This window comes from Saccopteryx leptura, chromosome 4 (genome assembly GCF_036850995.1).
Source record: "Saccopteryx leptura isolate mSacLep1 chromosome 4, mSacLep1_pri_phased_curated, whole genome shotgun sequence".
NCBI lineage: Eukaryota > Metazoa > Chordata > Mammalia > Chiroptera > Emballonuridae > Saccopteryx > Saccopteryx leptura.
The window spans coordinates 130,215,254-130,238,309 of NC_089506.1; the positions used below are offsets into that span (position 1 = coordinate 130,215,254).

General features: G+C 40.6%; 1 protein-coding gene across 2 annotated transcripts in view; it reads left to right on the forward strand.

Annotated features, from left to right (window-relative positions):
• Nucleotides 1-23,056, forward strand: part of LHFPL2 (LHFPL tetraspan subfamily member 2) — a 195,878-nt gene that overhangs the window by 83,056 nt on the left and 89,766 nt on the right. For both annotated transcript variants that reach the window (XM_066381704.1, XM_066381703.1), the window contains exon 3: nucleotides 16,550-16,607. The gene's annotated coding sequence lies outside the window, so the exon portion shown is untranslated. The remainder of the gene's footprint in view (nucleotides 1-16,549; nucleotides 16,608-23,056) is intronic.

Sequence of the window (23,056 nt, forward strand, 5' to 3'; positions counted from 1 at the left end):
CAACTCATATTAATATGCATGTATCCTTACAGCGCAAGGAAAATCAGTGCTCTGTGTCCTTATCTTTTAGTGCTTTTGACTTCTTAATGTTTTGAGTACTCCTTGCCTAGAAATGGCTTTCTAATTTCAGTTGTATGCTAATGTTGCTATGGAAAGTTAGGAGTGAGTGGGTGGGAAAGGAAGTAAGAGGGCAACGTTGTGGGTTTAGAAGATGAAATGTGATCTTTTCAGAGGACGGCATTGAGAGGACATTTGGCTGAGACAGAGCTGACTTGATTGAGCCCAAAGAATGTGTCCTTAACTGAGGACACTTCCTGTAAAGAACTATTGCAGTCACTGGATGATCAAGTTTGCTGACTTTAAATGTTCTATAAAATGCAAAGAGGTTGTTTGATTCAATGTCATTAGAAGCTTAACTTTAAAAAGTTAAGAAGATTAGCCCTGACCGGTTGGCTCAGTGGTAGAGCGTCAGCCTGGCGTGCAGGAGTCCCGGGTTCGATTCCCGGCAGGGGCACACAGGAGAAGCGCCCATCTGCTTCTACACCCCTCCCCCTCTCCTTCCTCTCTGTCTCTCTTCCCCTCCCACAGCCAAGGCTCCATTGGAGCAAAGTTGGCCGGAGCACTGAGGATGGCTCTGTGGCCTCTGCCTCAGGCGCTAGAATGGCTCTGGTTGTAGCAGAGCAACGCCCCAGATGGGCAGAGCATTGCCCCCTGGTGGGCATGCCGGGTGGATCCCGGTCGGGTGTATGCGGGAGTCTGTCTGACTGCCTTCCCATTTCCAACTTCAGAAAAATACCAAAAAAAAAAAAAAAAGTTAAGAAGATTGTCTGAAGTAAGAAGATTTTTAGATCATTTGGCTCCAGTATGAGTCTAGAATGACAAAAATTAACAAGTCAAAGAAAAGGTTCTTTGTGGAATGTCAAACCACAGTGAACATAGTCCTTGGTGACTTGTTCAATTCCCTAGAGCTGTCTACTTCTGCAAATTGCATCCAGCTCTAGCCTACCACATTGTGACAAACCAGTTTCCCTCCCTTGCACTGACCTTAAAGAGACACCGTGCAGGGGCTTGTGAGCAATGTAGGAGTCATTTTTTTTTTTTTTTTTTTTTTTTTTAGGAATGGGAGAAATTGAAAGGTGTTCAGTAGACAAGGAAGCAAAAAGCAAAATTGAGAGCCTTGCACTTTTGTTTGTTTGTTTACACAGGTAATTTATGAAAACTCTTCTTTCTGCCTTTTTTTTTTTTTAGTAAAGATTTATCTGAGGAGTTTAAATGAGGAGGTTAATGTCCTTGAACACTGTTTCTTGAAATTGCTCAGTCAGTGAACTACAGATCTAAGACTTTCCCAGGGACCTAGAAACCAAAATATACTATCTTCCCTTGGTGTATCTTCTTGTAGTCTTGTTTGTCTGTTTTGTTTCCCTGGGCAGGCAGAAGTAAAGGAAAGAACTCTCAAGCTATATAACATTTGGTTTTAGTGCTGTTTTCTTTCCTTGCTCCATTTATGAAAGGACACAGTCATTAAAATAAGACCCTGTGTTGTTAGTTCTTTCTCTTTTTAACTTTCCTTTTATTTGAGGTTAGTTCGGCCATGTGGTGGTTTTCAAGATGTGTATTTACTGTGAAACCCTTTCTTTCAAGTGAAATCTGTGTTTAACCACAATATATGAGACAGATAAACATGAGACAGATAAACTGTAGCTGTTGTGGGGGTTGCCGTGGCCTCACAGTTCTTGGGTCCCTGAGTTCCTGAGGCGCATCTAGCTGGTGGTGGGGCTGCAGGACTCTGGCGTCTAATCCCCTGGCATGAACACAGGATTAGGATGGGTGCCTGGCTTTGCCACCAAGACCTTTTTTTTTTTTTTTTTTTTGCCATTTCACCATTTCACTACTTTGGTCTCCAGTTCCCTCTTGGAGAAAATAATTGTTTTGCATTAGATTGTCTCTGAGGCCCTTCCTGCTGTAATAGTTCTGAGTTATTCTCAGGGGCAGTAGGGCAGTGAGATCTTTGGTGACTGAGGAAACTGTGAAAGGAAGAGCCATCCTGTTCTAGCACGCATGGTCTTCAGTTCATGCAAAGAAAAGCTCAGGAACCAAAACTGATGCATCAGCAGAATTGTCTCTGAGGAAAATGTTTTCCAGAGATTTCAGTGAGGCTTCTGTAACCCTATGATACAGAAGGATCTTACGAAGAAAAGGATTTAAATGAGTTGTGAATGTTATTATCAATTGTAGTCCGATTTGCTGGTAAGTGGTTAGCTATTAATAAATGAAAGTTTTCTCTCACTAGAGAAAATGATGTCCTATCACTTTTCCTCTCTCTGTGTGTGAGTTTGGAAATGCATCTGATGCATAGTTCAAGAAGCTGAAGTCAACACATTTGGTTAAAGAATGGGAGTGGTGAGGCCAAGGTCAGGATTCAGTTAGTCTGTGGGTCAGTTAGCTAGGTGAGGCTCTGTGGCCAGACTGTACTTTAGCTCTGACCAACTGTCTCTCACATGTGTGCTGTGGGTCACAGGGAAGTTAGTGTAGAAGGATATTCAAACTCAGCTTGTCCTCCTGGGTCTAGCAGGATCTTTGTCTTGGTGTGGAGCGCTTGGCTTCTCTTTGTGGATGGAAGGTACCCTGCCTCCATCTTTCTAAGGAAACCCTGAACTACTCCTGGTGAGCCAGAGTCTGTGTCTGCTCTTGTGGGTCTCCCCAGACTGAAGACAAAACTTCCGATGCCGAGTTAGAAGAGAGATTATTGAAATAATACCCCCTAGTTCTGATGTGAATATACCCTCCTCTTTATTGGGACTTAAGAGAAGGGTTGGCATTAGAAATCTGCTTCTGTTTTAATTTCTTAAAGTCCATGGTTGCATGTAGTTGTTCTTGTTTCTTCATTTAGATGCCATTTTGTAATTAAAATTTGAAACATTTTATTTTCATTGGAAACAGAATAGCATATAGGAATCTTGTAAAAGTTTGGAAAAAATATATGATTCTGGTGTACACAATTCCCCCAGAGAATGGTTCTATATGAACAGATTTTTACCATTAACTAAACATGGAACATTTATTTTCTCTTGTTTCTTAGAACAAACACAGTAATGTCTGAGGCCTCATTAGAATTTCATTGTTGCCCAGGAAGCAATTAAATGTAGTTAAAATTTGTTATCTATGAAAAATAGGAAAGACAAGAAGTCTGAAGTTAAGTGTCTCTAACATTTTTTTTATGGGAAAGTATTCATTTTTATTATAAGACTTCTAACATTACAGGATTAATCTTAGCACCAACCATCCCCATGGTAATCACCATCAAGATACTCTTGATCCAGTTGTGAATATGGATGTAAAAATTAGAACTTTAGAACTTTTGATTTTGAGTGAATTCAATTACAGAAAACTGAAGATAAAGGCAGGGACACGTTAGGCAGTTGTAGGTGGGGAAGGACCCTGCTCACTTCCTCCCGGGTCCCCCCACCACAGACGCCTGCTGCGACATCACCACAGGTGCCAAACCCAGGCTCCTCAGTGGCTGGTGGTATGAGCTTTCACCTCCTCTAACTCTTCTAAATGGGACACTCATAGTGACATTGATTTCCTGATTATTGACTTTGGTGGTTATTTTTAGTTAAGCTACAGTTAATCACAAATGCAAACCGTGTAAGTCAACCAAGTGGGGTTTTTTTTTTCTATCTTGAAATTGGACCATTACATTTAACTCAGCCTTTGAGTTTAGCTCAATTGCTACATTTGTTACTACTTTTTAGTCTGTGCCAGGAAGTTTTTCTCCTTGCAGATTTAAGTTTAAATCTGTAACTTTAGCTCTTATGCCATGGTAGACATTCTTGCTCATGGACCTTACAGGATTGCATAATTGTGTTCCTGCTTGTTTTCTTCCCCACTAGATAATAAAAAATAATGCAGCAGTATTTATATTATCTGTGCTGTAGATAATGCTAGAATGTTTCTTAATCTTTTTTTTTTAATTTTTTTTTAATTTATTCATTTTAGAGAGGAGAGGGAGAGAGAGAGAGAGAGAGAGAGAGGAGAGACAGAGAGAGAGAAGGGGGGAGGAGCTGGAAGCATCAACTCCCATATGTGCCTTGACCAGGCAAGCCCAGGGTTTCGAACCGGCGACCTCAGCATTTCCAGGTCGACGCTTTATCCACTGCGCCACCACAGGTCAGGCCTGTTTCTTAATCTTTGATCAGACTAGAGTAACTGAGTCCTACAAAAGGAAAATACAGCCTTGTGTAAATGTGCAGTTCTTGAATCTATAGTATGCCCAAATGCAGTGAGGATAGGTGATCTTTCTTAGTCTTAAAAGGTGTTCATATATACAGTAAGCATTTATTGGGCTCCTGCTGTCTAGAGTAGTTTGACTAAGCCTTGAAAAAATAGAGAGATCAGATATTTCAATGCTCTCACTCCTTTGATAAACATATCCTTACAAGTGGTGGGATTCAGCCAGTTCATGCCGGTTCAGAAGAACTAATACCTAATTTTTTGTTGAGTTCAGCGAACCAGTTGTTAAAATGGCACTTGAAATCAGGGTTTTCTTTAAGGTGGGTGCCTGGGCAGCTGCCCAAAGTGGAAATCACAAATTTACATTCCTTACTCTTTTTTAATGTTCATCTGCACAACAGCGAATTTTAAGCACCTGTAGTAATGTTCATTTTGTCCATAGGTAAAAAAATTGCAAATGAGGACACCAATCAAGGAGCAATATGGAAATACCTTAAATAACAGTTTTGTTCTTATTTCGTCAGGTATTATTTAATTTTTTCATTAATATTTTAAAACTTTTTTATAACAATCTAGTTTTATATACCTCTTTTATTGGTCTTATTTAAGTATTAAATGCACAAAATAAAAAAAACTACCTTTCAGTTTATCTTATTTTTAATGCTAAAAATGGTTATTAGGGCAGAGAACTGGTGGTTAAATTATTTGAATTCCACCACTGCTTACAAGGTAGATCCTATTACTACTTAATTATACAATAGCCAGCTCCTTGCTTACTTATATGACATGCTTTTTCAAGGATAATCTCACCCTTGCCTGTGGCTTCAGTCATCTCCTATATGCCGATCATTTTTCAAATTATACTGCCTGCTCTGAACTCCTTTCCTCTGTTCCTGACCAGTTACCCAGTGGAGGCCCCACTACCAGGTTGCCCAACAAGGTACTTCAGACTTAAAAAGTCTCAACGAGAACATTTTTTTCCCTGCCCTCATGTGATGCGTTTCCTATCTTGGTAGAGACATTATCACTTGCCCACACATGTATTCATCAAGTGATATTCACTGAGAACTCACTAACTCAGGCACTATTCCAGATATTAAAGTCTATACAGCACAGACTAAACATATTAAAGACCTTGCCTCAATGGAGCTTACATTTTAGTGGACAAACAACTAACTTAAAAATCTGCACCTACATGTGTCTCTGTGTGTCCATCTATCTGTTTGGATGGCTACCAGGCAGTAGTGAGAGCTGTGGAGAAAAATAAACGGGGAAGGGTAAGGATAGCAGTGGTGCTGGAGACCAGGAGGTGTGCTCGGTGCCTTTTTTTTTTTTAGCATTAGAACAGAGACTTGAATGACGTGAGAGGACAAGCCATATGACTATCTGTGATTTAAGGAGGGCCTGCCTCACCCTTCCTAGTCAAGGACTGACTGAGTCATGACCATTTTTATAATGTTGCCCTAGCCACACTTTGTAAATATTAGCCAGAGATGGATGGAACTGGGAGTCATTGTCACCCAGTGTGCTGGGTGTGACAGAGAGCCATGCCCAGGGCTCTGCATGAGCTCAGAGAAGTGGGGGACAGGGCAAAGGTGAGAGTAAGTTTACAGAAGGCTTCACAGAAGATGGCACTTGAGTTGGGTTTTGAGCACAGTTTCACACATGGAGTAGGAGGGTGTAGAGGCAAACACTTATGGGCAGAGCCTCGAGTCCTCAACACTGAGCTTCGGAGGACATGGCATTAGTTCTGAGGCCAAAGCGTCCACAAAGGAGGGGAGCACAGCCGCGTGGTCTGTGATTGGGGTGTGGCAACAGAACCCAGGACAAGTGAGCGGGAGACAGATGCGTTCGAAGAGGACAACTTCCATTAATCTGACTTTGAATGCTGCCCTTGAGGAAGGAGGATTGGAGAAAGAACCTGCGGTTTCCCCCCTCTCCTTCCTTCCCAGGGGCCTCCCCGAGAGCATTCCTGCTCCATACCCTCCTCCTCCTGGGCCCCTTTCCTTTCTGATTACAGAGACAGTTACAGCGAGGTTCTGGTCCGAGAGCTGTTACAGAAGCCAGTGCCGCTTGCTACATCAGTCATTTATGTTTTGAAAAAGGATTTTACCATCTTGTGCCACCTTGAAGAGACCGGACTGTGATTCCTGAAAGCTTTATTTTGGTTTTCATGTATTTGCCTTCATTTTTTCTAATTGGTCAGGGCGGGTTTCCACCCTCTCCCACCCCAACTTTAAGACTTACTTGGTTTCTGGCAGGGAAGTAGGTGTCTGCTAGGTATTTTTTGACTGCAATGGATAAAATAATGACCATTATACATATGTAAGATAATGAGAACAGTAAATATTTTAGGTAGGGGAGCCAGGTCGCTAAAAGCAAACTCCCCACTTCACCACGAGAGCTGGCTTGTCTAAAATGCAGACCCCCTTTCTCTAGTTTCTTTCCTTCATTTACAGGCAAATTCTTTAAAGGAAAGGTATTTCCAAAATTGTTAGTTGGTCTGTCTTGATGGTGTGACAGCTCTGTGCCTTTCACAAGCTTCACCTGTGTGAAGGCGACACTGTACAAGGATCTTTGGGAAGTGTAATGCAGGCCAAGCAGCCTCGCTCCTGGACTTCAGGGGTTTATCATCAACACCAGCTCAGGAGCAGGACCTAGCCTGTGTGTGTCTATGTTACCCTGTTTGGAAATCTTATTGAGCACACTTCTGTTCCTTTAGTTGTAATATTGGCATCTGTTTTTCAGAAACATCGGTCTATTACTACTTAAAGTTCACGCCCAGATTGTGAATGCAGACTGCTAAGAAATGTCAAGCAGCGGAGCAGTTTGTCAGCACTGCCAGTCCCGGTCAGCCCGGCGCATGCTGGCCTCGCTCCTCCCTGTGCTGCGCTCACCTGACCACCTGGACCGGCCAGTCTGAGTGACCTCTTCTCAAACAGGGGCTTGGGTATTTGATGAGACTTACCCATTGCTGGTGCTTGACAACATTCACTGCAGTTTCTGTCTTGCAAAGTGATCACATATCTATATTCAGATTTTTTTGTTTGTTTAAAGCAAAAGAATAAAGAGCAGTTGTCATCTGGAGTAGTTTCCCAAGTACTCTAATTATACACATGTGCCCCTGCCAGCCTCCTCCAACTAACTGTTCATATTTTAAGGATATTTCAAAACAGGAGCTGATTGGAGGTTGGTCCCGACACTCCTGAGGAGTCCCTTGCATGGACAGTGTGGCCATCACCCCAGCTTTTTCCATGGCTGCCAAGTCATCATTCATCTGTTGTGCTTCATTCTGGAGTTCTTGCTGTCATCTTTGCCTGACAGTCTTCTCCATCCTAATAATCTCTTCCTCATATTCTGCCTTTTACTAATCCTGATGCAACCAAACAGTTTATTCAGTAAACATTTGTGAAGTGCTGCTCCATGCCAGGCACCGTGCTAAGTGCAGGAGATACAGAGAGGAGTAAGGTTGAGTTTGTTTCACTCAAAGGAGCTGGTGCAGTAGATTTGCGGGGAGAGATGAACAGTCACGTGAATGAACATGGTCCTGGCTATATAGCAGTGTTTGGATGCACATACCTTGTGTGTTGAAAAATGCAGTATAATTGAATCTGACTAATTGCTGGCACATTGGTAGGCTTTTCTGTTGTGCCCAGATACTTGAAATTTATCCTTTAACAGCTTCATATTGATGTGATTTTTGAATCAAATAGTTCTCCTTCCTTAAGACTAAAAAAGGAAGTTTTTGTGATTAACAACATTTGGCTCATACTCCATGAGGTCTCTGGAAACTTGAGTCAGTCATTCAGTCTGTGACCGAGGGGCAGGCCAGGCCTTGTAGAGGCTCAGGTTCCAGAATCTCACATGAGTGACTTAAGGGAGTCCAGCCTTTGGCAGCCTGCCATCCTCTCCACTTGGTAGACAGTTTCATGAAATTTAACACTCTCATGTCTTTCCTTGCAAAGCTTACAAGTTTCAGCAATCTTTCCATGGCTGACCCATTTTAGTTAAACTCCTGTTGTTGAACTCAAATGTGAGGTTATCCTGGGCCTGTTTTCAGAATAAAGTCAAAACATTGCATTGACTTAAAAAAAAAAACTACCAGGCGAGTCTGAGAAATTTATACATTAGATGCAGAAGTGGGACACTGTTCTTTGTGCTTATTATGCTGTCACCAACTCCCCTTAAAAAGTGAACCAATTTCCTCAAGCATTTATTGCAGTGGTTCTCAAAGTGTGCATCAGGGCACACTGGTGCACCCTAGATTTCCAGGTGTGCCCTGTGGTGTTCCACAAAAATATGTGCCTGTTGGGGACCAAAAAACCAACAGGGTTTCTGGAGTTTAGATTTTTGGGGGACAGTGGTGTGGAGAATTGGCTGTAAGCTGACAGTCTACCCAACCCCCCACCTCACTTGCCTGATTAGGTTGCAAAAGGCTGTTAAGCTGTGGTGCTGGGTTGTTTACACTGCCCCCCATGTTCCCCAGAGAGACTGGAGGCAAGTTTCTTCTATCCTTTGTTTGGTGTAAAGTTAAGATTTGCTAATGGCCTCGCTTTGCCCTATAAATAAAGCAAGATGCAGTTTTTGGGCAAGCTTTGTTCTTGCCAGCAGCAATTACAGGGCCCTCCTGACCCTGTATTTTCTTAATTTTGTGTATTTTCTTAATTACACACCATTCCCACTCAGGATCTGGAATTACTAGCTGCGCTGGTTCGCGGCATGTGCCCAGATATAAAAATATAGTTACTCTATTATACCATTTCATTATGGAAATATTGCTCTTTTTGTTAACACATCATTATTATATTTATTATTAACACATCTTATATTATTTTTAGATAAATACACCCAAATAAAATGGATAGATTTCTCAAAAAGAAGCGTGATATTGAAGAATCCGATTCTGGAAGTGAGCAAAAATTAAGTGCAAGTAAGAAAGCAAAATTGCGGCCTACTCGCAAATATAGTGAAAGTTATTTAAGCTTTGGTTTCATTTGGACCAGAAGTGAAGATCATCCTTTACCGCTATGTTTAGTATGTGGATGTAAACTGGCAAATGAATCATTGCTTCCTAGGAAATTGAGGAAACATTTTAAAACCATACACTCTAATTTACAAGATAAATCTGTAGGTTTTTTCAAGAGATTGTCTGAACAGCAAACAAAAGCGGCAAATTCTTTTAAAAGTTGCTGATAAAGCTCAAATTGCTTCTTATCAAGTCTCAGAACTGACAGCAAAAAATATGAAAGCTTAGTCTTTAGGTGAGTCACTTATTTTGCCTGCATGCAAAAAAAATGGTCCTGACAATGGAGGAAATGAAGCAGCAGTGAAAATAAGCAGGATTCCTCTGTCCAACGACACAGTCCACAGGCGCATCATAGAAATGTCTTCTGATATTGAGAAAAATGTATGCAGAAATAAGATTCAGTATTCAAATTTTGCATTGCAAGATAAATCAACAGACATTACCAACACGGCGCAACTCTTAGCACTCGTCCGTTTTATTAATGAAGATCACATAGTAAATCAGTTTCTCTTTTACAAAGAAATAGGTGTGTCTACAAAAGGTGAAGACATTTTTAACATTTTGAATAACTATCTTGATAAATGGCAGTTAGCATGGAAGTCGTGTGTAGGCATTTGTACAGATGGCGCCCCTTTCCATGGTAGGCTGTGTTAAGGGTCTTACATCTTTTGTAAAGAAACAAAATGACAATTTTATCGTAACTCACCCCTTTCTTCATAGGGAGGCCTTGATGGCAAAAACATTGGGAGAAAAATTAAGTTTTAGATCAAGTTGTTCAGATGGTAAACTTTAATAAAACAAGACCTGTCGGCCCTGGCCGGTTTGCTCAGCGGTAGAGCGTCGGCCTAGCGTGCGGAGGACCCGGGTTCAATTCCCGGCCAGGGCATACAGGAGAAGCGCCCATTTGCTTCTCCACCCCTCCGCCGTGCTTTCCTCTCTGTCTCTCTCTTCCCCTCCCGCAGCCGAGGCTCCATTGGAGCAAAGATGGCCCGGGCGCTGGGGATGGCTCTGTGGCCTCTGCCTCAGGCGCTAGAGTGGCTCTGGTCGCAACATGGTGACGCCCAGGACAGGCAGAGCATCGCCCCCTGGTGGGCAGAGCGTGGCCCCTGGTGGGCGTGCCGGGTGGATCCCAGTCGGGCGCATGCGGGAGTCTGTCTGACTGTCTCTCCCTGTTTCCACCTTCAGAAAAATGAAATAAATAAATAAATAAATAAATAAAACAAGACCTGTCAAGTCGCGTTTATTCAAAAAGCTTTGTATCGATATGGATTCACAACCCAGACGGCTGCTTTTACACCCTGAGATGCGATGGTTGTCAAGGGGAAAAGTACTTACCCGTGTACACAAGCTACGACAAGAACTTATTGCGTTTTTTGAAGAGATAAAACAGTTACATTTTTGTAACCTCCTTAGGTGCAAATTTTGGATTGCCAGGTTACAGTATTTGGCCGATATATTTCAGCAGCTCGATATTTTGAATACTAGTATGCAAGGGAAAGAAGAAAATATTCTTACATCCACTGACAAAATGAAAGCGTTTCAGAGAAAACTACAGATTCAGAAAAGAAAAGCTGTTGGAGCTAATTTGGAAATGTTTCCATTGGTAAATAACACTTGCATAAATGAAACACTTCCAATAATAGTTGAACATTTAATAAGTTTAGAAGAAAAATTGGGTTTTTATTTTCCATCACTTAACACTGAACAATACGATTGGATTAGAAACCCTTTCATGGAAGCTTCAAGTGATTTGGGTTTAACATTAACAGAAGAAGAAGAAGAAGAAGAACTGGCAGCTATATCCACTGATCATGGATTGATGATTAAACATAAGGAATTGTCTCGAAACCTTTTAGATTCCTATAAAAGAAGAATATGTGGCAATATCTAAAAAAGCTTTGAATATTTTACTACAATTTTCAACATCCTATTTATGTGAATTAGGATTTTCTACCCTCGACACAATTAAGAGTAAAAAGAGAGGAATTCTTCAATGTATTGACGAGGAAATGAGAGTTTGCCTTTCAAGTATATTCCCAAACACTGAAGAAATCTCTAGGATACATCAGGCTCATGTTTCTCATAAACACAAGAATGAAAAAACTTAACACATTTACGCCGGGACCTGCCAAATTTACTAAATATTACTAAGAATGTATCTATATATATAAAAAAATAACTTTTTTGTTGGGTTTTTTTATTTTTAACCCCTCTTTTTTACTAATTCTAATAAGCATAACTCAAAAAATGTAACATAAGAATGTTTTTTAATGTTAGAATAAATTTAATTTTGTCATATTTATTTTTTTAATTACCATAAAAGCACGCTTGGACTTTATATTATTTTCTTTGATATTTGACTTAATTATTATAACATATTTCTCAGAAATTTGTATATAGTGCACCTACAATTATTTGTAGGATTTTAAATGCGCTCTAACTTCAAAAAGTTTGAGAACCACTGGTTTATTGTATCAACAGACCATAGTAAAGCAGGATTCATTTGGTTGACACACATAAGCAGAGCATTAGAGAGAGTGTCTACCAAAAATATAGAGTACTTAGTGAGGTAGAAGGGGTGGTTTGTGAGAGGAGGTCTCTTATAATATTTTGCTTTTAGTTTACTTCCTTTGGTATTTATTTCCATGCTTCAGGATTTGGGGACCCATCCGTGCCTGTCCTTGATGAATAAGTCTGGTGGTTGAAAACCATTATGTCTTAGTTGTTGCAATATTGACTGTCTAGAAATATCCTAGACTTAGGAATCAGAAATCATAAGTTGGAGCCCAGATTCTAGCATTTAATAACTGTGTGGTTCCACTTAAATTGTACAAATTCCTGGTCTGTTAGATCAGAATAATAAATGCTGTGGCCACCATCAATCGCACTCCTGTTACCCTTCTACTCATAGAAGGGTGGATCAAATGAGTATATGAATTGGAAAGTGTCATGTGACTTAGTCAAGGCTTTGCCATGGGAAACTTTCATTCTCACCAAAGATGGGCTTAGTGAACTACTGCAGGGGTCATGGAAAGACTCTATGTTAGAAGACAGTTACTGAGACTTTCCTCTTCTATGGTTCTGTGATCATGAGCAGCTACCTCTTAACCCACCCTAGACCACTGTGGGGGGTGACTGTTTAATATGACTTTCTTTAGTTAAGCTGAAATTTATCCTTATAACTAACTTCCAAGGTAATTTACAATCTTGATTCTAGTTTTATGAGTAATTATGAAACAATTCAAATCAGTGCATTTTAAGTCATAAATCATTATAATTGAGAAAGGGGGCTTACAACTTTGCTTCCTGTTTTTGGCAATTCTGTTCAATAAATAAGAGCTGGTGCCTATCACGTGGGTGCTCAGGCACTAAAGGCAGCTATTGTTTCTCCTCCTGATCTCTGATCTCCGGAAGAGGACCAGAAGAGCATGACACTCAAAGGGAGATAGATGAATGGAAGTAAGCATTTTAAACTCAGAAATAACATTGATTTTCATTTTATTTAGAATATATTACTTGTGAGAGTAAATCATGCCTTCTTTTATAGGGTTATAAATAATTTAAATGGCCAAGTAGACTACTAATCTATAAAAATAAGGACAAAATAATGATTAATGATAAAGACAAATATTTCTAATTTTTATAAGCCCCCATGTGTTTAATAATCAGTAAGGGAAGAACATTAATTGCACATAGAGAAATGGAAAATGGTAATCGGGCAGCAAGATAATAGCTTTGTGTGCATTGTACTTAATGTTCTCAGAGTTGCTACAGCCCCTGGGAGGAGGACCCTGAAATGTCCTGTCAGAGAGTAAAGGCAGAACATTCTCTCTACATTGAGTTCCATGTTGATTAACGGAATTTAAAACAAAAACAAGCAAATAAAAAAGCAGCACTGGCCTTGTTAGATACCCTGGGTTCTGTTCTTGACCCTGTTCGCTATCTAGCAGTGTGACTTTGGGGAGGTCAGTCTTTACTCCCCAGAATTTGTTTCTCTCAAACTGAGGTAAAATTTTCTGCCCTGGCACTGGCTGGATAGCTCAGTTGTTTAGAGCATCGTTCCAAAGCACAGAGGTTGCCAGTTCGATTCCAGGTTAGGGCACATATGGGAGCAGATGAATGTTCCTGTCTCTCTCTCTCTCTCTCTCTCCCTTCCTCTCTCTCTAAAAATCAATTTTAAAAAATTAAAAAAAATTTTTTTGCCCTGCCTGTTAGGATTAAATGTGACAGTGTATACGGATTCAAATCTTCACTTACTTGCAGCTATCTAACTTTTGGAAAGTTCTTTAAATATCTCAATGCCTGCTTCTTTATCTTTAATTTGGGGTTACTACTACTTAGTACCTACTTCAGGAATTTTTGGGGAAGTAAATGAGTTTATTCTCATTAAGTGCAGTTGATAGAACAGTGCCTAACAGTTAATGCTTAATACAATCACTATTGTTTTGTGAACTTTTGAGGACTCTATGACTTAGTATATGTTTAGTCTACTATATTTATTTTAAATAGTATTTTTTGTGTGTGTGTGGCAGAGACAGAGTCAGAGAGAGGGACAGATAGGGACAGACAGGAACGAAAGAGATGAGAAACATCAATTCTTCATTGCGGTTCCTTAGTTGTTCATTGGTTGATTTCTCATATGTGCCTTGACCGGGGGCTACAGCAGACCGAGTGACCCCTTGCTCGAGCCAGCGACCTTGGGTTCAAGCTGGCGAGCCTTGCTCAAACCAGATGAGCCCGCACTCAAACTGGCAACCTCAGGGTCTCGAACTTGGGTCCTCCACATCCCAGTCTGACGCTCTATCCATTGTCCACTGCTTGGTCAGACTAAATAGCATTTTTTTAAAAAAAATAAAAATTATTATAACACCCTACTTAATGATCAAACCCAAAAACAGGATTGGCATGTTGTATCTTTTGATCACTTTGCTGGTTTCCCAAGATATGACTTTGTTGCTAGAAAAGCTTAATCATGATATTGAAAACTTATTCCTGAATGCTTTTTTTCTTCAGAGCTTAGGTCAGATTTATGTATTTTTTTAAGTGAGAGGAGGGGAGATAGACAGACTTTTGCATGCACCCTGACTGATATCCACCTGGCAACCCCTGTCTGAAGCCAATGCTTGAATCAACTGAGCTATCCTCAGTGCCTGAGGCTGACCCTTGGACCAATTGAGCCACTGGCTATGAGAGGGGAAGAGGAAAAGAATGGAAGAGGGAGGGAGGGGAAGAGAAGCAGATGGTGGCTTCTCCTGTGTGCCTTGACCAGGGATCAAACATGGGAAGTCTGCACACCGGGCCAACACTCTGTCCACTGAAACAACTGGCTGGGGCCAATTTATGTATTCTAAGAAGTACTTTGAACTAGCAATGTGAGTTTGGAAAACTTTAGTTGGGAATCAGTATTCAACCCTGTATTCTATTATTGTTAGGGTCTTGAGATCTGTCTTAACTGTGTAGAGCTTTGCTTGTATTGTATGTAGCAAAAGAGATTTTTTTAAATGTTATATTTGATTTTGAACTGTGCTAGTTTGAGTGTTTTTTGAGCCATTTAACTGAGAGAGATAATGAAGTACTGATCAAGAACTCCATTTATAACAGACCTGTTCATAATAATTCTAGTGACTTACTTTCCAGAAGCCATTTCCAGATAAAAATACTGATCATGACTTCCCATGACTTTCCCTAAACGGGGAAAATAAAGTTGTGGGAAGTGTTTGGAATTTAGCTAGTAATTACCTTATTAAGAATCATTTTTTAAAATCACAACTCCCTAAGCTGTTATAACAAAGGGACCTTATGAGCTCTGAATTCATTTTTATTTTTTACAAAGTAAAACCCAGTGACTATTGTCCAATATCTTCAAGTTGGTTACTGAACAAAAATTTCTTTAGATAAAGGCAACTTTGAGCCTCGTACTAGCTTTTCAGCCTCAGGTCCAGTTTGGATGAAAACTGATGCTGCTGCTATTAAACTAGTTATCTGCTTGTAGCTATGGGTATTTGTGGCCTGATATTACAGACTTTTATTATCAAAATTTGATGATGAGTATATTTGAAAGTTAGATTATAGAAGACAGGCACATGGACTTTCCCCGTGTATTAATAGAATTGAGACTGTTGAATGTTTTCAGTTTGCTCTACCTTACGTAGAGTTAAAAACATTTTATTCCTAACTGTGTTTTTAATATTTCTTGAGCCCTAAACCCTTAAATTTTTACTCATATACGATATACCATTATAGTCCTAAATAGCGTGATTAGGCTGATCATTTTGAAATGAAGAAACTACTTTGAAACATGCAAAAAGCACAAGTTAATTTTTGACTGCTAGTCACTTTGTTTTCCAGAGGTTTTCATTTAAAACTGCCAGCTATCTGGCAGGTGATGAATAGACTTTGTGTTGTGGAAGGGGTGCTTTCAAGGGCCCACATGGCAGGGAAAGTGCTATGTGGGCAGCCTGGATCTGTGTGGTACTGGGGAAGGTTCTCTGCTTCCTTCTTCATCTGGAAGGAAGACATACTGCCTGTCTGGAAAGGTTGTAATCTGTTGTCACACATTCCTGGATGCACGACAGATTTTCAACAAATGGTTAACAAGTTTTAATTTTATGTTAGAAATTTGTTCCATTTCTGTTGCACATTTCTAAGCAATCCTGAACAGACAGTCTTGGATGATCTGTTTGTGAATGTATTAATAAACTCACAGTTTTTAAGATTACCTGCAGTCGCTGAGAACACTGAAAGGAATACCTGATTTCTGAGTAGACTAATCATTCAATAAATTCTTCTTGATTTCTCTGTTTATTATGTTAGAGTTTTAGTGACTTTTTTTCTTTTTTCATTTCTCTTGTCTTTGACATCCTTGTGAATTTAGCTTTTAGAAAAGTTAACAGTGTGGTTGAAAGGGATTGAAGGTGCTGCCAGGACGTGTCCTCATTCACAGTGTCATATTTCATTCCTCAATTTGTTTCTGGATTATTTCAGCCTTTATGGTTCTAAAGTGCCCTTAAGGACACAATGTCCTTTTCCAGTTGGTCTCTCTGTGAGGGAAGGACATCCTAGGTGCACGTTCTTGGGCTGCACCTCCCTCTGCCCTCTTAGTTTTCCTGGTTCACTGGTGGTTTGTGCTTTCGCTATCTGTTCCAGTGCAAGGTGGAGAGTGTGGGGAGTATGCTGCTTGGGGACTAATATTGGAAACATCACATATTTTAATGACACATAAAATTACATGATACGTTTTTGTGTTGATGTTGTTTTTAAACCAACATTTTGTTTAATTTGTTTCTCCAGGTGGCATTTTTATGAAATTGTTCATTGAGAGTTCCCAGCATTCCTACACATACACTAGGTAAGTAAATGAAATCAGATACCCTTATTGTCAGTGATTCTTTGGAAACACTTTCCAGGTGGGTAGCAACTTACTGGAAAGAGGTGCAGTGTTTTAAATTTTTGGCTCTGAATGGTAATAGAACACTCAGTTATTCTTGTTGGGCTTTTTTCTTGGTTGTGGGGAGCATGGGGATCGAAACACCAGTTGATAAGCATACTCAAATGTTGTAAAGGCCCTATAAGTTTCATAAATGGTATTAAATTCAATGCTATAATTTCCATGCTTCAATTATGACATGATTTGTTCTGTTATCATTCATAGATACAAGTTTCAGAGCTTTTTATAATGGGCCTAGCCGACTAAGCTGTCTTCCCTTTCGAGCTTCTCTGTAGACTCTTTCACTTTTGTTATCATTTCTTTCTGAAAGGGAATGTAAAGATGGCCAATTCAAATTACTCATTTTATTACTGAGTCAGCTAAGTAGTGAATAAAAGTTGAAAACAATTGACTTATGATGATTTATGATTCACTATGGATTTTAATTTATAAAGGTCACTTTGGGAAAATACTAGTAACAATAATAGGGGTTGAGCAAGCATTCCAGAAAATCAAGTCCTGTTCAACCTGTAGGAGCGTTGAGGATTATGAACTTGAGGATATAGCTCAGGCCAAGGGAGCTAGCACATTATATGGATTTGGAACCAACTAATACCCTCCTACCTAGAAGGGTCTGCCATGTGCAGGGACTTTGTAGAGCAGGCGTCCCCAAACTACGGGCCCGCAGGCCGCATGTGGCCCCCTGAGGCCATTTATTCGGCCCCACGCTGCACTTCCAGAAGGGGCACCTCTCTCATTGGTGGCCATTGAGAGGAGCACTGTATGTGGTGGCCCTCCAGCAGTCTGAGGGACAGTGAACTGGCCCCCTGTGTAAAAAGTTTGGGGACCCCTGTAGTAGAGTATTTTCACAGACATCATCTCATTCGTTGGAAAGGTGATCTTTTTAGCTTATAGATATTAGATAAAGAAAATTTTCTCATGTCATAAATTGAACTATTGAATTTTCAAATGTTATTAAATTGTTCTAACAACTGCTTGAATTAGATTAGGAAACTTAGTTCTTTTTGTTTTGTTTTGTTTTGTCTTATGAGAACTGTAAACACTTATGAGTTGTGAAATTATTTGAACAAAGTTCTTCCTCATGGGAAAGCCAGGTTGACCTGAGGCAGGTGGGGGTCCTGAGAAGGCTAATTGTTGGCATTGTTACCGATAATCTTTTAATATCTGTTCCATATTTATTTAGCAGAGGTAAGAGAAACTGATTTTCCATTAATGAGGATAATTAATAAAAAATATATACCTTTTCCTGTATGTTGAAAACAAGGGATTTATTGCATGTGATTTTTCTGAACAAGGTGTTTATAAACCTGTTTAAAATTTGGCTAATACTAACACTGTCAATCTGAACTCTGCATGGTTTGGATTCAAAATTTCAGATGCCTGTCAGCCACGTGACACTGAGGTTGGTTGTGAGACCTGTTCTTTATTCATACAGATCTAGGGGGGAAACCGTCTCAACAGAGACAGGTCTGTAATGATGAGGAGAGTATTTATTTCGACTTAGACACACTGTCTGCTTGAACGGAAACAGGATTGATTGCCATCCTGCTCCTTATGTAAGGAGTTGCATGTCCACCCTTGAGATAAATGGCTCCATATTTTCAGTGTATTCCAACGATGATTTAGTCCCCCATTGTGGTTGTCGTTCTGGATTGCTGCCAGGCCAGCCTGCTTATCCAGCTCTGGGGAAAAGCCAATTCCATTCCACCAGTGCGTTCTGGAGCTAAGTCATGTTCACCCTTGAAATTCCCCACTCTGAAGATTTAACCAGATAAAACCAGCCTTCTCTGTGTCTTTTGTTTTGTTTTGTTTTTCAATGTGAATTCATCCCACACAAATATAATAAAACTTGACCAAGTCAGGCACAAAAACAGCCATTCTGAATTAACAGCACCTGAATTAGAGAAATCTGACCTTACTTTCTGCTAAATATAGCCACTCACATGATAGCACATATATTGGTAGAAGGTTTCTCTCGCTGTGGTTGAGGGAGAGCCGTGTTATCAGGCAGTCCTGGCCTGCAGCCCCACCCCTGCTGGACACAGGCCTCAGCTGGCATCCCAGCTGTGCTGCCAGCTGGCCGCGCGACCTGAGGCAGCTTGTTTCTACCTGGTGGAACTCCCTCTCTTTACGTGTGCACACCACTTCCTCCCAAGGTGGTTTCGAAGACTGAACGAGGCAGAGAGGGCAGTGTGTGTGACATAGTAGGCAACAGAGTACTGCCTATCTGGCTCCCTGGTCCTGGGGAACTGGTAAGAGCACAGACGCGGAGGGCAGGAACTGCTCTGCCAGGCTCCTGGGCCCCTCACTGGTAAGGTGGCAAGGGGACACACTTTCTGAATTGAGTCCCAGCCCTATACCTTATAATTAGGTGTATGATCTTGAACAAGTGAGTAACACCCTCTCTGGCTCTGACCTGTCTCACAGGTTTGCTGTGAGATTACGTGATATACTCTGTGTAGAGTGGAGCATATAGAAGTAGCACCTGGTGAATCTCAGTAAATATGCTGATAAACTTATCAGGACACAAGAAGGGAGGCAGAGACTCTGACCCGGAAAAAAATATCCATTGTTTTAAAGTCTCTTGACTTTGACCTTTGGCTTATTGAGCTGCCTCTAATATCATGTTACATTAATTTAGACCAGGAAAGATCACCTTTCACCTGAGTGAGCTGATGACCATGTGGTGCAGTGTGGCGCACCTTCATCAGAAGTGTCAAGCACTGGGAGTTAGTCTTCTTGGCTTTTCTTCACAAGTGAACAGAGCTTGCCCCACCTGGGGGACTTCTTATTAGAACTGACCAAGTGAGCAAAGTGAAAGCTGCAGGTCGGCATTAACCAGTGTGCAGGCCACTCCCCACACGTGGGTCTTGAGCACTTGAAATATGGCTAGTGTGACTGAGGCATTGCATTTTTAATTTTATTTAATTTTAGTTCACTTAAAATGTAGAACTGATAGTTCAACTCAGTTATTAGAAAGCTTTTAAATATGTTTGGGACAACTTGGATATGCAGATCTACTTTTTTCAACTGTAAACTTCATTAAAAATTCAAATCAGATCAATTATTCCTGATGAAAATTTAGTGTCTGCATTGGGATGTGTTGTAAGTGAAAAATATACACTCGATTTTGAAGTGTTAGGAAAAAAAGAATGTAAAATATTTTTAATGCTTTTTACATTTATTATATGTTGAAATGATAGTATTTTGCAGTAAATATATAAGGTGGGGCAAAAGTAAGTTTACAGTTGTGAGTACACAGAACAGTTTATTCTTGGATTATTATTTATTATTATATTATCTTCCATACAAACTGTAAACCTACTTTTGCCTCACCCTATATAATTAAAGTTATTTTGCATTTTTAACATTGCTACTAAAATTTTTAAATAATGAGCATGGCTCAGATAATATTATTGGACAGAGCTGCTCTAAAAGATCCTTGAAAAAGTTGGATAATTTCTAATTTGTTAAATAAAATACATTTTTCCAACAGAGTATGAAGATTATGAAAGTGTTTTCTTCTTTTAAGGTTTTGTGTATAGTTTACAAATTAACAAGTTTACTTTAAAAATACTCAAAATTAGAAAAAGAAAAGGCACATAGCAGACTTAATCTGATGTAATAAAAGCTGCAATCCTTCCCTTCAGCTTCCTTAGGAAGTGGATCACAGCCATCTGCAGGAATATGGACTACACACTGTTTTTCAGCTAAATATTCTGCTTCCTTGATGATTATTGACTTAGCCATTTGATGCAGGTTTCATGTTCTTAGGGTCACATTTTGCCATATCCCAGGAGAGAGGTTTAGAAACTCTCATCCAGGAGAAAATGACTTTTACCCATAGAGAATTAGCATTCTCGTCTTACCGTGGTTCCAGAAATATGGACATATATTCCCAAGGGAATGATTGCTGGCTGGATGTTTAGTTTTCATTAGTGTATGTATGAAACATGAGAAAAGAATACAATTCATGCCCTGGGTGACTCTTAAGTGTATTATAAGAGGTAGGGGAAGAGTATTTGACTCAGAATCATGCTGATCTGGGTTTGAGTCCTGGCTGGGTCACAAGTGATAGCAGTAAGGTTTCCTAATCTCTCTGATTCTATTCCTGTGTAGTCGGTATCCAGAAAGACGAGCCACTCTCCTTGTCAAAATTCTCCCATTGCAAGTACTTGATCTGTGACACCCTCAGTCCTTTGTGTGATAAACATGACAAATGCATTGCCATTCTCATTCTTTTCCAGGCCAAGTAGATGAGTGAGAATTTACTTTCTAGTAGTAAGCTCCAACCAGGATTAAGCAGAATTGATATTTCTGTACTAAATAGATGCCATTATCAAATTTCACAAAGAATCTTTAGCTAAAGAAAGGTGGCTTGGCCCCGGCTGGTTGACTCAGTAGTAGAGCGTTGGTCCAGCATGTGGACGTGCCCCGGGTTTGATTCCTGGTCAGGGCACACAGGAGAAGTGACCATCTGCTTCTCCACCCCTCCCTCTCCTCCTTGTCTCTCTTGCTTTCTCTTCCTCTCCGGCAGCCATAGCTCAGTTGGAGCAAGTTGGCCCCAGGCTGAGGATAGCTCCATGGCCTTGCCTCAAGCACTAAAATATCAATAGCTTGTTGCTGAGCAACGGAACAACAGCCCCAGATGGGCAGAGCATTGCCCTGTAGGAGGCTTGCCAGGTGATTCCAGTCAGGGCACATGCAGAGTCTGTCTCTCTGCCTCCCTGCTTCTCACTTAAGAAAAAAATAATAATAAAAAAGAAAGGTGGCTTTTTCTTGCATATAGTTTGTTATAACGAGGTTTTTAAATTCCAGTTTTAGAGTTTAGAATTAATTCATTTCTACCAGCAGTTTGGAAGCAGATACCATATTTCCCCATATATAAGATGCTCCCATGTATAAGACACACCTTAATTTGGGGGCCCGAAATTAAAAAAAAAAAAATGTATTACATAAAGTTATTGAACTCAAGTTTTTTGTTTTTTTTTTTTGTTTTTTTTCATTTTTCTGAAGCTGGAAACAGGGAGAGACATCAGACAGACTCCCGCATGCGCCCGACCAGGATCCACCCGGCACGCCCACCATGGGGCGACGCTCTGCCCACCAGGGGGCGATGCTCTGCCCATCCTGGGCGTCGCCATGTTGCGACCAGAGCCAGTCTAGCGCCTGAGGCAGAGGCCACAGAGCCATCCCCAGCGCCCGGGCCATCTTTGCTCCAATGGAGCCTTGGCTGCGGGAGGGGAAGAGAGAGACAGAGAGGAAAGCGCCGCGGAGGGGTGGAGAAGCAAATGGGCACTTCTCCTGTGTGCCCTGGCCAGGAATCGAACCCGGGTCCTCCGCACGCTAGGCCTACGCTCTACCGCTGAGCCAACCGGCCAGGGCTGAACTCAAGTTTTATTCATCACAAAATTCATACAACTCCTCATCACTGTCCAAACTCCCATCCATTAGCTTGTCCTCATCTGTGTCTGATGACAATTCACTGTCTTCGTATATTGCCTCGTCCTCAGTTCCATCTATGGCATTTGAAATGCCACACCACTGTATGAGATGCATCCAGTTTTTAGATCCCACATTTTTTTAAAGGGGTGTGTCTTATGCCTGAGAAATACGGTCATTGGAGAGGAGAGGCACCTAATAAGGCAGGGTGGAACAGCCTTCTCCCTTTGCTGGGCAGGGTGTTAAAATCAAATATGTGGTCTCAGGATAAGAAACTGATAAAATAGAGTAGAAATAAGACTGGTTTTTCAAGATTTTAAAGAAGTTAAATCAAAGTAACTAAATATACTGAAGGCAAAGAGAATGCAGCTCTGTTTCTTCTACTTTTGTTACTTGCATGTTAATAGCATGTGTTTTTCTGATAAGAAGTTCTGGCTGGACCTGTGCCTGTCTGGTACAAGAGCTCTGAGGATTCTCCCCAACAGGAGTGATCTCTTTCTGTGGAGAGTTGCTTCCCTTGGTAGACACTAACTTCCTGAGAGCTGGTCTGAGTCTTGTTACATCCTTGGTGCCCCATATAATGTCTGATGCATGGTAGGTGCTCAGTGAATCTCAGTTGAATGGATGGAAGATAATTAATGATTAGACTGTGTAGAGCTGGTTCTATAACGTTTCTATAGCAGTCTCTGCGGAAACTTTTACTTCAGACACATCATAGACTGCCCAGTACAGTGCCTGACACGTTATGTGTTTAGTAAAAGTTGGGCAAATGGAGGCATGACTGTGGGCTTAAGTATATCTCCCAACTTGTAAAGGAGTTTTGAGAGTATGACACATTTCTAGTTTAGGAAGTCATGAAAGTTCTTTTAAGCAGAGAAGTAAAGTTGAACATAAAGAAGGCAGCACAG